General features: G+C 45.1%; 1 protein-coding gene across 2 annotated transcripts in view; it reads left to right on the top strand.

Annotated features, from left to right (window-relative positions):
• Nucleotides 1–9,744: 9,744 nt before the first annotated feature.
• The window catches only part of Wdfy4 (WDFY family member 4), a 219,146-nt gene continuing 215,282 nt past the window's right edge, over nt 9,745–13,608 (top strand). For both annotated transcript variants that reach the window (XM_085828543.1, XM_029469142.2), the window contains exon 1: nt 9,745–9,864. The gene's annotated coding sequence lies outside the window, so the exon portion shown is untranslated. The remainder of the gene's footprint in view (nt 9,865–13,608) is intronic.

Raw genomic sequence — 13,608 nt, 5'->3', positions numbered from 1 at the left:
CCCAACACTCCTACAAAGGACCTCAGGTAAGTATAAAAATGTCTGTGATACTGTCTCGTGTCCTTAGGATGGATTCACACTAGGAGAAATAAAGGTGATTTCTTCTTCTTCTTCTTCTTCTTCTTCTTCTTCTTCTTCTTCTTCTTCTTCTTCTTCTTCTTCTTCTTCTTCTTCTTCTTCTTCTTCTTCTTCTTCTTCTTCTTCTCCTTCCCCTCCTCCTCCTCCTTCTTCTTCTTCTTCTCCTTCCCCTCCTCCTCCTCCTCCTCCTCCTCCTCCTCCTCCTCCTCCTCCTCCTCCTCCTCCTTCTTCTTCTTCTTCTTCTTCTTCTTCTTCTTCTTCTTCTTCTTCTTCTTCTTCTTCTTCTTCTTCTTCTTCTTCTTCTTCTCCTTCCCCTCCTCCTCCTCCTCCTCCTCCTCCTCCTCCTCCTCCTCCTCCTCCTCCTCCTCCTCCTCCTCCTCCTCCTCCTCCTCCTCCTCCTCCTCCTCCTCCTCCTCCTCCTTCTTCTTCTTCTTCTTCTTCTTCTTCTTCTTCTTCTTCTTCTTCTTCTTCTTCTTCTTCTTCTTCTTCTCCTTCCCCCCCCTCCTCCTCCTCCTCCTTCATGTCTGGAAGTAAAAATCAGTTTTCAGTGTGTGAACTGACAGCCACACCCACCACATTTAGAACAAGGATTCCCACCCTCCACAGCTTCTCCAGAAGTGGGAGAGCCCAGACAGTTATAGTGAAATTGCCCACAAATTTCCCTCAAAACCTGAAGTGAACCTGTGCTGAGGTCTGAGAATTCAAATTTGCTTCTTGGGCTGGTGTCTTGGTGGCCCGGGCAGAAAGCAGAAGTGGTGGCTTTGTTTCTCTGTCCGATTTTCATACTTAAGAACTGGGCTCAGGGAGACTATTGCCCAGCATCTCCTGGTGGGGTCTGCCATCAATGGCCATATGGTCATGAGGCATTTGAAGCCATGCTCTGTGGGGGACTGGTGAGTGTGTAGTGAGAAGAATTATGACTGCCTAGCATTCCTCTTGGCCTGTGTATCCTTATTCACAGCTACAATGTCATTTTCAACAGTCTAAGAGGCAGAGAGAGCTAAGGGCAGCCAGCCCTTTAAGGGTTGGTGGTCCTGGGGAGTTGGCTTGCCCCAATCTCCCAGTCTCAGCTTACCAGTCCTCTGGGGCAGTCCTGTAACCCATGGGTTATGCTGGCTCTGGGGAAAAAGAGGAAGGATATTTCTGTTTATTTCCTTCTGCTTTCTTAGGTGATGTAGTGGAAAGGTCAGATGAACCTCTGAGAAAGTGGTATTCAGTCAGTGCTGAACATTTAGCACTCAAAAACATTTTTTTGGTAGTAAGAGACAGCACAGCCATGTGTCTGCATTTGTAGGTTCATACGCTTCATTCAGTATCTTCAGGTAAAAAGTATCCAGATACCCTTGTACCTGTACTGAGCACAAATGTATGGTTTTCTTGTCGTTCGTCTAGAGGAGAGGCCACAGAGGGGCAACTCGTGTGGTGTTTACGTTGCCTTAGGTATGAAAGTCATCTAGAGGAGATCTAAAATATCTGAGGCAGTGAGTCTAGTTCTATGCAAACATTTTACAGATGGGACTGGGAAACCTGCATATTTTGATGAAGACTGGTGCTTCCAGATCTAACTACCATGGAAGCCATGGAACAAATTTGTCTGTCTGTGTATGTAAAACAGCTACGTTTACCATAAGCTTACTGATATCGCTGGGAATGTAGCTGGGTGTAGAAGAAATAAAAATAAATTGAGATAGATGTACAAATACAAAGGATACACAGCAGTTCTCTTCCATCAGTGAAGCATGCAAAATCTTATCTATAAATCCCGCACAGATGATTGACTCCAATGCTTTTATTTATTGACTCCAATGCTTTTATTTATTTTTTTGCCAAGCTCTTGGTCTCAGTCAAACTGTGATCTCAATTTAACCGTGACTTGACAGACAGGTTCATCCCGATCTACACTGCGTTATCAGTATATTTTTTGTCGCGAAATCTGACCTACAGTGAACTGGCAGAGGTTTACCAGTTGTGAAATGGAGGCCGAGTTCACCTCCAGCTCTTCATGGACTAGTTTCCACCCACTTGCCTGTGACATAAGTGACACAAGGCACTTTGCTGACTTGGATAACCGTTTTCAAATGCTGGAGATTATTCCCACAGTTTTCTGTGGTTTTTCCCTCTGTAGAGTTTGTCAATACAGAACAATTATGTTTAACCTATTTTATTAGCATTTCCTCTACCTCCCCCCCTTGCCCCAGGCTTGGGAATTACTGTGAAAGAGAAGGTGGAATGCTTTTAAGAGTCACAGGTGTTTGTTTTTTGGACACAGCAGGACATTTGCATATATGAACTGAGACAGCATGCATAAGACCTGGACCAGCTCAAGCCAGACAAAATTTCAGCATGGAGAGGAAAGGTGAGTACCAAGCCCCATGCCTGGCCAAGGAACTTTTGGTAACTGATAGCTACTGGGAATCTGAGGTTCAGTTTTATGTTTAAAGGGTGAGGCTCTGGTGGGTTGGATACCCTTCAGCAAAGACCACCCATCCAATAGTACTTGGGCAGTAAAAACTTGGCATGACTTGTTAAAAAAAATGACAACAGTTTTGTGGGTTGGGAATGGGGATGAATCTGGGAAAGGTCAGGGAGGAATGAGCATAATCAAACACACTGTATACGATTCTCAAAGAAGTGATCAAAAATGAGAGGAGAAACAAACAATAAGCAGAAAACATTTTCCATACATTAAAAAAAAGTCTAGTGACCTAAATAATAAGCCAAGCCTTTGTTTGTAGCTTTTCCTAATTCTTATGGTATACATTCTTCCTCCATGGCCAATTTTAAGCTACTAGTGGGCATCTCTGCATGCAGACCCGGGAAGATGCTCGGCGGCCATCTCGGTGGCTTGTGTTGAATGGGTGAACCTAACTGATTTAGGTCACAGAAATGTGTAATAAAATAATCAGTTCATATTACCTTTGTTTTAATCTATATTATTTAATTACAAGTTCCTATAATTTAAACTATTACCAGCACAGAAATTGGGTCAATTATACAGAATTAAATTCCATGGAGATGAACTAGAAAGATGGCTCACCTTTAAGAGCACTTGCTGTTCTTCCAGAGAATCCACAGTTCAATTCCCAGCACCCATGTGGCAGCTCACAAATGTTTGTAACTCTAGGTTCAGGGCAGATGATGCCCTCTTTTGGCCTCTTGAAATACTGCACAAACATGGTACACATACATACATACAATACACTCATACACTAAAAAAAAAAAGACAACATGCAGAACAGGTAGGAGAGTTTTAGTTCACATAAATTATTTTAACAATGGTGATATAAACACAACTAGCAAAATGAGACTTCAGCGAGAAGAGGGGTTGGGGTAGCTATGCTGAAGTCCTTGCTCTCTGTAGAGCAAATATTGCCTTAACTGGATACCCACAGAGGTGAACACAAGTGCTTACATTCATGAATAAACTTACTGAATGGACATATAGAATATAACCAACAAGTCTTAAAGCCAGTTTTAGTGAAGTGAAATGCAATATTACAAATCACACAGAAGCCAGCGAAAGAAAGAAGACCGTGCAGGCCTGATGATTTTCATGTTCATTTGTCTCCCCTGTCCCCGACTCTCTTCCGTCTCCCCCCACTCCTTCCCAGGGCTGTGCCTGGCCTACGGCCACGTACTTAGGAAGAAGTGTGCTTTCACTGAGCTACATGCCAGGCCAGTTTCCTTGATTTTTATGTTCAAAGGTGATGCCTAACACGAATTAACCCTGGAGAAGAATTAGTTACGGCTCTCAATGCAACCAGCACATGGCCAGCGACCGTTTGTCCAAGTGAGAGATGGTCCCAGGCGAAAGGCAAAGTCATTTCTCAGGTTCTTACAAACGGACTTTTCTTTGCCACATGTAGGAATAATTTCACAAAGAAACCCCATCAAGCCACGCTTAGTATTTAAAGAACAGCTTTTCCTTCCCTCCTGGATCCTGTCTGCTCTGCACTCATCCCGTCTACAGGGTCCTTAGCTTTACACCACATGCACCATCATTCGGAATGACCCTCCCTTGGCCCTCCGCCTACCCCTGACAGCCAGGAGGGGGTGGGATTGGTTACACCAGATGCCTGTCAACATCACAGGTGGGTTGGGATTGGTTACACCAGATGCCTGTCAACATTACAGATCTATGCACAGGGTGCAGAACACCGCCTTAGGCCACATGGTTTGTCCTTATTTTTAATCTCTGCTACTCCAGATTTAGAGGTGTGAGATAGATGCTCAGAGTCCTGCAGTTTAGTGGCTTCAACTGGGCAGTTTTCCGTTCTCTGCCGTGAAGGGTTTGAGGAAGTTAAACTAGTATTGGCTAGTATACTGTGCCTCCCGCCCCACACTCCTTCTAAGTAGAAAGGCCACAGAAGTAGATACTATCATGGCAAGAGAGTCAGGTTGGATATACAAAGATAGGCCTCAAATATTTCCTCTCATCTGTGAAAGCTAGAAACATACCAAAGGAAGAGAGAGAGAGAGAGAGAGAGAGAGAGAGAGAGAGAGAGAGAGAGAGAGAGAGAGAGAGAGAGAGAGAGAGAGAGAGAGAGAGAGAGAGAGAGGATCCAGCAGGGAAGAGTAAGGGGATAAGGGGTGGTTGGGAGAGGGAAAGGAGAATATAGGAGAGCTTTAGGCAAGGTGGAGACCATCAAAAGGAGGACTGTGTGTGGCTGGAACTGTCACCTGCTTAACCCACTGATACACACAATTAATACACATTAATAATTATAATGCAAAACAAAAGAAAATATAGCCAGCAGGAAACATCTGGTCCTGTCCCACAGTTCCTTCACTCAGGTAAGGGAACTGACCAGCCCTATTTCTTTTCCTGACATTCAGTGAGAGGGCCTGAAACAAGGCTGGCAAAGCCGCCGAAATGCACTCTAGAGAAAGTCTCTGCAGTGCCCACAGTAGGTCCCTTGTGACAAGGGGTCCAGGACACTGCTAGTTTCTAGTACTTAATTTCATGGAAACAGAATCTGTGTGACTCCATGACGGGGTTTTCCCATCTCAGAGGAAGAAACAGCCGCAGTGCAGTTAAATGTGCAGGCCTTGGTGGGAGTATGGATCCCTATCCCGGAAGCTGGTGCGTGCCTGTGTCAGCTTCCGTCTCTCCAGCTCCAGGCTTCCTGTCACCCTCTTCAGCACAGGCGCAGTACATCCGATAGGAGCTGGTGCTGCTGAGCTCTTCTGGCAAGATCTTTGGGGGTAGGTGCAATGGGGAGCCATGGCCGTGGAGTCAGCCACAGGTGCAGTGCTGCAGCTTCCGTTCCGAACAGAAACCCCGGGGCAGAGGGTTGTGCCAAGCAGAGATCCAGGCATGACCTCTATCCTTGCAACAGCTGTTCCTGGGCAGGAGATAGCCCATTTCATCTATCTTCACAGTCTCCAGGGAGATTCCATCTGAGAGAGGCATTCAACCTCAGTCAAACTCACACATCCAAGAACAGAAACAATCTCGTTCTTTCTGCTCCACCACCCAAGATGTGCTACCCCCAGGAGGGTTGCTGACCCCACAGGGGGCTCTGTTGCAGTTAACCCCAGCCTCCAGACCTTGGCCGTTGGGTCCTTCTGCAAAAAAGCACGTTAACATATGGTGTCATGCAGGGTCTGTGAGGAGGAAGCCAGCAACTGGTCCTGTAGGTTGCAGGATGAGAAACGCCCATGAGTCCGGTGCCCCCTCCCCCGCCCCCGTTTCATGGAACTTGGGGCTGGGTGTTCTGGTCTGCGTAGTGCAGCTGGGTTTCCCTAGCCTCAGGGGATCTCTCACAGGGTGGAGCTGAACTACACAGCTTACAACCTCCATCCCTGGCCAGATTTCAGGGCCACACTTTTTTTTTTTTCTTTTTTAAAAATTAGATCAGGTATTTGCATATCCAAAGGAAGCTGTGGGAGTAAGTATAGTTTTTAGTCTGCTGCCGTTCCAGGCTCTTGGGGACCATACAAATGCATCAGCATCCATCTCTTCATCGGAAGAAAGAACTATAGGGTGAGGCTGGGAATTGAACTCAGGTCCTCAGGTTTGCACGGCAAGCACTCTTGCCCACTGATCCATCTCCCTAGACTCATTTTTAAATCTAAAATATTATGAATATTTACATACACACGTCTTATCTCCATGATCTTGACAAGTTGCTCCATGTGTATAGTCCAAACTGCTATGAAGCTAGGAGTTAGAAACTTTCATCTCTTCAGAAAGTTTCATTAAAGCTTTCTCTAGTCAATACCTCTTACTAGGGCGAGCACTGTTTCACCCTTTGAGAATTGTGTTTGAAAAGTGCTTTTTGTGTATTTTTAAAAATATTCACAGTGTCTGTGAGATTCATTCATTTTGCAAGTGGATCATTATTGTAATCTTTTTATTGCTAAGCTGACATTTTGAATGTATTTACCATTAGCTGTTTACCCGTTGCCTCCTGATGGCCATTTAGGTTGCTTCAGTGTTTTAGCAAAAATGTTAAAACCATTATGCATGTGCATGCATTATCTTCTCCAGAATCGAGTTCCTGGGTCATTTGGCACTTTTATATTTGACTTCTAAAGTTACGTATTTTTATTATTTGAGAATTCCATGCATACACACAGATCCACCCATCTGTTTACCTTGTGAGGAGCTGCTGGGGCATTTACAAAAGCCAGTGTCCACACATTCTTACCATCAGTGCAGGCAAGCAGGGGAGGCCCAGACTGGTTTGAATTTACTGGTGGTTTGAATTTACACCTCTCTGCTAACTAACAATGTTGAACACTTTCTTGTCATTTGTGAACTTGGGGGTAAAGAAGTGTATATTCAAGATTTTCACTTGTTTTTTGATGAGTTGTTTATGTTCACTCAATTAGTGTGTGTGTGTGTGTGTGTGTGTGTGTGTGTGCATGTTTAGGCATGTATGTACCATGGTACACAAGTAATGGCCAGTGGACAACTTTTGGGAGTCAATCTCTCTTTCCATCCTGGGTTCTACCTCAGAGCCACCTTGCGGCCCAAGTTGTTTGTCTTTTGATTGTCACTTTGTTGGGACACAGTCTCTTCCTTCTCCTCCTCTTCCTTCTCTTCTTCCTCCTCCTCTTCCCACTGCCCCCCTATTCTTCCTCCCCTCCCCTTCTTCTTCCTCTCTTCTCCATCCTCTTCTTCTTTTTATGAAGGGCTTGGAACCCTTGAGTCTATGCATGCTAGGTCAGTTCTCTTCCACTGAACCACACCTCTCCCTGGAGCTCTGTATGTTCACTTCCTTGATCGGATTACATGTGTCTTCTTCCCTAATAGTGTCTCCTCTTAGAGGAAAACTTGGATTTGGATGGAGCCAGATGCACTGGTTCCTCTCTTCCAGCTGATATTTCTGTTTCCTTCTAGGAGCACTATGGCCTTGGTTTTATAGTTGTGACCAAAGCCAAGATAAACACTTTCAAAGTTCCAATATGATTATTCAAAGAAACATACAAAGATCTTGATGTTCATCTGGACACAGGAAATTTGAATTTTCAGCAAAACCAGCAAAAAAAATCCTTAATATGCCAAATTTCAAAATATTATTACAAAGTCACAGTAGCTGACATAAAACAGACACGAAACATCTACCACAATAACACAACAGAGAGCTCAGAGTAAGGCCAGGCAGATTACGTGGTCTCTGAAAGAGGTGCCTTGAAGCCACACAGACCACATTTCTAGCAGTGCCACATGATCAGCGAGACAATATAAAGGCATTCAAAAATAAAACAAAGCTCCAGCTGTCTCCCCCCACTTCCCAACAAGAAAACCCATTCATCCAGAACACATTGTTCATGGTGCTACAGTTCCAGCGTGTGTGAAGGATGTCCATGAACTTGGCAAAGACAGATGGAATGTTGATGCTGCTGTTAAAGATGGTACTGAGTCTCTGGAGAGAGAAAACTTGAAGTCTTTGCAGTGAAACAACACCAACAAGCCCAGGCTACAGAGAAGAATATATACCCTGACTCCAAAGCTTTAACAACAACACAACAACAACAACAATAATGATCAAAAGCTGTTAGGACTTGTCAGCTGTTAGGACAGTGGACATTTTTAATCTTATTTCCTATTCCTTACATGATTACATAATGTGCAAAATTAACATACTTTATTTCGGAAATCGGCTGAAGTTACAGATGTGCTCTGCCACGCCCAATGTTTTCATGGATGCTGGGGACCCAAACTTAGACTCTCATGCTTGTACATAAAGCACTCCACGTTTCCTTCTTGTGTTCCTGCCATTTGTTTTCTTTTCTTTTATCTTTCTTTCTTATTTTTAATAGCAGAGTCTAAGTGCCACCCACGTCCTGTGGGATCATCCGCTGGAGCATGGCCAACCTGCTGAGGACCACACAGCCCAAGATAACTGACTCTCATTCCTCTAGCTGCTGTTGGCTGTCAGTAGCTCAGGGATCATCATGGAAGATAGAGAGCAAAGACTATAAGAGTCAGAGGTCACGGAGGACCAGGTGTCTTTGGACACGACAGGACCTCTGTACTCATTAGCCAACAGCAGCTGTGGCCGCATGCATAAGAGTTGCTCAAGATCAAGCCAGCCAGTGTTCTATCATGGATGGAGGAAAGTCAACTGAGCCTCCATTGTCTTCTGACTTCTGTTGTTTCTGATACAGCATTCGCTTAAGTCGCCATCAAGTTGTTCCCTGTGTTTCTTTTCTTGCCCACTGTTCATTGGGTAACATTATTTTTGATGTTCATGACTTTGACCATGGAGAGCCTAAGTGTGTTTCCCTTTCACATGGCCATGCCCACCTGTGGAAGGAGTCTCTCTGCTCCCCTAGTGGGTGGCTTCTGCACTGGGCCTGAGTTGTTTGCTGAGCCCGAGTATGAAACTTTCCCCATAGGAAAAGCTGGAGTTATGGGAATGTGCATATTGTAAAGGCACAAGGCTGCAGCATCCAATCAGAGATTCCTCTCTGCTCTTATAAGTGCCTGGACCCTGCCCTTTCCCCTACTGACCCACATTGTCCTGTGGGTCATCTGGGCAGAACATCATCTGCGTGAATGAAGTCACCTCATCAGGAGAACACCCCACTTTCTCCTTTGTGTGTTTCTGAGCCTCACACTCCTGCAACCCCTAGCCCTTGGCTTTGTCTCCCCCAGGGCTCCCTGTGCCTGGCTTATCTACAAAGACGTCTCTGACTTTCTCTAAGCTTCTGCTCTAATCTAGTCTTCTCTATCCTGTGGAGACATTAAGAACTCTGCTGGGGTCTTAGAAAGAGCCATTCTTCCATATTGGTATTCCACACACCTGCTCCCATACCTTAACCATTTAGAGAAGGGAAGGCATTTAGATTTAGTTCCTAGGGATTTGAAATTAGGACTGGGGAGCTGAGGGTTAGGATGAGGAGCCACACAGACCTGAGCCTGCTGGGCACACAGCTAGTAAACAGCAGAGGCGGAATTCAGACATGGGCGCCAGGCTGTACTTTCCCTTCTGTTCCTAGGTCCCACCTGGCTCTGCTTGATCACCAAACACACAGTCTCAGGGGAGCTTTTGTGAAACCCACGTTGTCCTGCCAGTCATTGGTGAAGCAGCTCTGTCATTGGCTCCTTGGAGGGAAGGATGGGAAGGGCAGGCATCTGCTGACTTCCCACTTCTGCTTTCTCCAGGAAATGAAGAGAAACCCAGCACAAGTGATTCATAATGAAACACTGTTGTTGATGGCTGCCATGCGAGGCCAGGTCTTGGTCAGTTCCCCTGAGCTGAGCCATTGGAGGCTGGGGATAGAAGCACTCACACCATGTGACATCCGCAGGTTTTGACCGCCCCCCTCCAGGTACGTCTTTCTGCTCTTGGATAAGAGAGATCAGCCAGGTAGGGGCTGTTTGTTGTGGTAGACTGACCTGCTGCCTCCTGCAAAGCCAACTGTGGAGCTCATGTGTGACCATCAGTACTTAGTCTGAATCCGGTGGGGCAGAGAGGAGGAATCATTGGCAGGAAGTGAGCGGTGAAGGAGGTCCTTATGGTCAGTGCCTCTCAGCACCCTTGTCACTTGTGAGCTTTGTTGAGCTGACCAGGCACTAGATCATTCCTTACCCTCTGACCATGGGTTAAGTCCCTTCTTTAGACTCTGCTGAGACGTAGAAGTCTGCCACAGCTGGGGAAAACTAACTCTGGCTTGTGCCACTATCAAGGTATAGAGCGGGACACTGACAAGACGCTCCTCTCATAGCCCTGGTGTAGCTTCTGAAGGGTGGACCACCCACCCTGGCCTTTGGGGCAGCTGGGCAGACCTGGTCTTGCCCTTAGCTGGCCCCACCCTTGCCTGCCCCAGGATCTGGTAAGTAGAAGTCTCTTAAGGTGGCATTTCTTCACCTTTGTTATCACACTCAGCCTTTGAATTCCAATGTTTTTGCATAAACAGCAGCATCTGGGCCACTAAGGATTGATCCTTTTCTCCTTCAAAACCCAGCTTTCAAGAACCTAATCCTTTGTCCCAGTCTTTCCGAAGTGATGACTGGGCATTGTGTACTATCTTTCTAGGGAATATTTCAAGTATAATTGTCTCCATTTCTATCCACTTACGTTCAATGAACTGGTAAAGGAACAAGTAACAGATGGGGCCTGTGGTGCCGGTGCAGTGACATAAAGTGTGTTGGAGGAATGTGCAGGATGGACAGGGAGGGCGCACATCTGCTGAGAGGACACTGAAGGAGCCCAGGCCTGCACTGTGGTTTCTGAGAATTGCTCTTAAAAGCCTTCAGGAAGGCTTGGAGGTCAGTGTGGTGCCTTGCAGTGAAGGGTGTCCTGGGGACTAGCCAGAGAGTTGGGTGTGGGCTCAAGTGTGGGAAAAATTCTCCTGTCTCTACATCCTTGGTGTCTGGTCTGACCTCCTATGGACCTAAAAGAGTTTTTCTTTTTATTAAATTTAAAAAAACCTTATTTTATTATCTTGTGTGTATAGTTGTTTAGCCTGAATGACCAACCCTCTGTCCCAGCTTTGGGGTTATTGTTTCCTTGTTTTTATTTCTGATTCCTCCACTGTCTCTAAATTGTTTAATACATGTCTGGTAGTTTGAATGAGAGTGCCCTCCTTAGGCTCATATATTTTCATACTTGGTCTCTAATTGGTGGAAATGTTTGGGAAGTGTGAGGAGGCGTGGCCTTGTTGGAAAGGGTGAGTTACTGGGGGTGGGATTTGAGGTTTCAAAAGTCCTCTCCCTTTGTTTCTAGTGAGGGCCTCTCTCTTTGCCTCTTGGATGTGATTTTTAGACTCTCAGCTGTTCCTGCCACTGTTCCTTTGCTCTGGCATCATGGATTCTAATCCTCTGAACCTGTAAGCATCAAATTAAATGCTTTCTTTTATAAGTTGTCTTGGTCATGGTGTTTTATCACAGCAATGGAAAGGTAACCCAAACTATATATGGCTTTATTTTATACTTTTTTGAACTTAGCCTGAAGTTAGGCACAAACACACACACACACACGCACACACACGAGTATACTGTATGCATGAGTGTGTGCATATGTATGCAGGTACACATACCTGTGCATGCACATGTAGAGGGCAGACTTTGATATCAGATGCCTTACTCTACTGTTCTACATCTTTATCTTTGAGACATGGTCTCTGAATGCCCCTTTGGAAAGATTGGTTGATCAGTAAGCCCAGGGAATCTGCCTCTCTTTGCCTCCCAGATCCAGAGATGTAGATCTGTGCTGCTCTGCTAGCCTTTATGTGGGAGCTAGGGAAACAGGACTCAGGTCAGCATGTTTACCCAGCGAGCAATTTTACCCTCTGCACCATCTCTCCAGCCTGAATTAAACATTATTGAAGACTTGCTTAATTGCCTCAAAGCTATGTTTTTGAAATTTGTTTGTATTGCTGGAAACCCCTTTAATTTGTTAATATCTAATTCTGTGCAGCATTTATTACATGGACATAGTTTTCTGAGAGCCTGCTGATAGGCACGTGGGACATTTTTAGTTGTTTTTGTCCTATTACAAACAGTGATTCTATGATTCTTCTTTTACGTCATCCTAGCATATATGTAACAATTTCTCTGAAGAGTGTATCCTGGAAATAGAATTGGGTCACAGGCAAACTTATCGTCAGCTTTAGTGTGTGCTCTGAAGATTGGTTCCAAGACACTTGTCTGCAGATGTTCAAGTCCAATCTACAAACTGGTACAGTATATGGATATTACCTACATATAACCCCCCACCCACACGAATAGCTGAACCCACAGGGGTGGAGCCTCAGATCCACCATGCGGATCATTTTACTGAAGCATCGGCAGCAACAGGGCTGCTTCTGTTCCACAGTTTCCACCAACATTTGACAGGAGCAATATTTTTAAATGCACGTTAGCCTTTCATTTTTTAGTCCTTTATCCAGCTGGAAATTATTTTTCACCTGTTCAGTATGGGTTAAATATGTTTTTTTAAAAAATTGTTTTTGAACTTTACTTTTTTGAGATTTTGTATATGAACACTATATATCACTCACACATTTCCTCCAAATCCCATCTCCCCCTTTCCAAAATCCATGGCCTCTTCTTTGTTTACAATTCTCACATATATGTGTGCACGTGTACATATGCGTGCACACACACAGATAATCAACTCAGTACATTTGATGCTGCTCATATGTACATGTGCCCAGGGCTGATATTGGTGACATCCTATGAAAGAGCTCATGCCTCAAAGAAACTGTTCTCTGTCTCTCAGAGCCATTGACAACCTATAGCTCTTGTAGGGTTGGAACCATGTGCAATTGTCCCTGTCTGTGTTGGCATGTCTACTGGTGTTGCCATTATGCTGGTTCTGTTCAGGCAACCTTACTGTTGATATTCGTGTGTGTGTGTGTGTGTGTGTGTGTGTGTGTGTATGTGTGTGTTTTCCTGATCATGTCTAGGGGACACTGACCAGCACAGGCACCCTGGGCCTCTGGCTCTTACACTCTTCCCACACTCTCTTTTGTGATTTCCTGAGCCTAGGGATTGTATTGTAGATGTATCAGTTGGCATGGGGGCACTTCATAGTCCCTTATTCTCTGCATTTTGACCAGTGGTAGATTTCTGTAATGGTATCTGCTGCAAAAAGCAGCTCCTTGATGAGGAGCGAGAGCTGCTCTTATCTGTGGGCGTAAACATAAGTGTTTAGAATATAATTAGAAATCATATTGCCTTAAGAAGCAATAGCAGCTTAGCTGTCTTTTTCTTTATATAAATTCCAGATGAGCATCTCTGCAGAGTTACAGCACTGTCTTAGATGAACTTCTATGTGGTGTTGCAGTGCTGTCCTAGATGAACTTCTATGTGGTGCTGCAGTGCTATCCTAGATGAGCATCTCTGCAGTGTTGCAGTGCTGTCCTAGATGAGCATCTCTGCAGTGCTGCAGTGCTGTCCTAGATGAGCATCTCTGCAGTGCTGCAGTGCTGTCCTAGATGAGCATCTCTGCAGTGCTGCAGTGCTGTCCTAGATGAGCATCTCTGTAGTGTTGCAGTGTTGTCCTAGATGAGCATCTCTGCAGTGCTGCAGTGCTGTCCTAGATGAGCATCTCTGTAGTGCTGCAGTGC

This window comes from Mus caroli, unplaced genomic scaffold (assembly GCF_978045245.1).
Source record: "Mus caroli unplaced genomic scaffold, Mus_caroli_1 scaffold_12, whole genome shotgun sequence".
NCBI classification, from domain to species: Eukaryota; Metazoa; Chordata; class Mammalia; order Rodentia; family Muridae; genus Mus; species Mus caroli.
This window is presented reverse-complemented; position numbering and strand designations above follow the sequence as displayed.